At 41.7% G+C, this 2,079-nt stretch overlaps 1 pseudogene; it reads right to left on the bottom strand.

Moving 5' to 3' along the window:
- Positions 1-758: 758 nt before the first annotated feature.
- Positions 759-1,613, bottom strand: LOC143411660 (small ribosomal subunit protein eS4, X isoform-like; annotated as a pseudogene).
- Between the last annotated feature and the right edge of the window lie 466 nt (positions 1,614-2,079).

Below are 2,079 nucleotides of genomic sequence, written 5' to 3'. Positions count from 1 at the left end.
GTACAAGTTGCCTAGGAGACCACCTGGCATAAAATGGACACCCAATAAGTCCTGCCATCGTTCCTGTATTTGCCGAAGTGAGGTAGGTCATGCTGTCATCTCCAGGTCTCTCTCCTTGCTCCTATCTGGATATCACCAGATGGGTCCTCTCTGCTTTTTCTCTGTTTCATGATAACTCTGGAAAGTATTCTAACTAAGACACTAAGAATAAATAGCAGATTAAAATGTCCAGGGAAACTAGCTACTGTTAAGGGGATTCTTGAAGACTTAAGAGTCTCACCACAATAGAATGATATAATGACAAAATTTTAGATAGAGTGTCAAGACCATTAAAAAGAGTTTGGACCTGGAACATGACCTTCTGAGCAACAATGCTATTTTATATTGCCCACTGTGCTGCATATGGACCTGTGACTGGAATGAATATTCTCAAACTTGCTGGACATTTTTTTCTCACTTGATGATAAACTCAAAGCACATAAGTATCTGAGAAAGTAGGTAGGAAGGTCCTGGATCAGGACTGGCAGGTTTCTTTCTGTCTGGATGCTCAGCTCTGCAGGGAGAAAGGGAAAGCAAGAAGCAATGCCCGCTGTCACACCAGTGTGGAATGTTCTAGCTCTGACCACGCGAGACAGGTACATCCTGGCAAGTGGGAGGGGCCCTTCCACTGGATCGACTCTCTTTTCTTTTTCTTTTTTTTTTTTTTATCAATTCATTCTTACATTTGTACTTAATTAAAGAAAATATATTCTTATATTTTCTTTAATTAAGTACAAAGACCTCTACTCTCTAGGCATATCACCTAGAGACCATTTATTTCACCCACTGCTCTGTTTGGCAGCCAGTCTCTTGTCTCTCTCTCTTCAGCAATGGTGAGTCGGATTCCTTTTCCCTGAGGAAGAGAAATCCATGGTTTGTTGCCTTTGCCAATAGCAAAAATGTTGGAGAGCCGGGTGGCAAAACTGTTGCCATTGGCATCTTTCATATGAACCACGTCAAAAGAGCCAGGATGTCTCTCTCTGTTGGTAATCCCACCAATTCTTCCCAAGTTAGCACCTGTGGTCACCATACACAGGTTACCAGTGTCAAAACTTGATGAAATCAGTAATATTGCCAGTCTCCAAATCAGTCTGAATGGTATCATTCACCTTGATTAGGGGATCAAGGTATTGAATGGTTCGACCATCATGCGTCACCAGATGAGGGATTCTTTTTGTGCTCACAAATAGCTTTCTCACATTGCACAACTTGTACTTGGCCTCCTCAGGTGTAATTCGATGAACAGCAAAATGACCCTTGGTGTCATAGATCAGATGGAAATTCTCTCCAGTCTTATCAATGCTGATGACATCCATAAAACCGGTGGGGTAGATTATATCAGTTTGGACTTTGCCATCAATCTTGATGAAGCGCTGCATGCAAATCTTTTTTACTTCATCTCCTGTCAGGGCATACTTAAGTCTGTTCCTTACAAAAATGATGAGAGGAAGACATTCTCTCAGCTTGTGGGGACCAGTGGATGGACGAGGAGCAAACACACCAGTCAATTTATCCAGCATCCAGTGCTTTGGAGCTGCTACCCACCTCATATGCTTCTTGGGACCACGAGCCATGGCTGCTCTAGGAATGGAAAGAGCTACTCTCTTTTCATGAAGTAGTAGAAGTTCCATGGAAGGTCAAGAATACCTAATAGATTTTAGAAAAGATATGTGACAATCACAATCAAGAGATTAAAAACTGCCTCTCAAAGGCAACAACGACATGGATTTTATGGAGGGCTCCCGCACAGAGATTTTAAATCACAGCTAATGATGACCCTTTTGCGTAAGATACATGTTAATAATGATAAAATTAGAATAATAAGACCATCCAATTTGCAGAATTATCCTAAGTATCAAGTCACCTTATAAATTAAATGGTAGTGACCACAGAGTCTCCATCCCAGTCCTTCTCAACCTTAACAGTATCACTCAGTCCCAAGTGCTATTAAAAAAGGGATTTTTGTCCAGGATCTTAACTTGCTGCTTGCAGTGAGAGGAGGCTCTTGCTGGTGTCTTGACACCTCAGTGAATCTGTTCC

The sequence above is a fragment of the Callospermophilus lateralis genome, chromosome 12 (assembly GCF_048772815.1).
Source record: "Callospermophilus lateralis isolate mCalLat2 chromosome 12, mCalLat2.hap1, whole genome shotgun sequence".
Lineage (NCBI taxonomy): Eukaryota > Metazoa > Chordata > Mammalia > Rodentia > Sciuridae > Callospermophilus > Callospermophilus lateralis.
The sequence above is the reverse complement of the archived record's forward strand: the minus strand, read 5'-3'. Positions and strand labels throughout refer to the sequence as shown.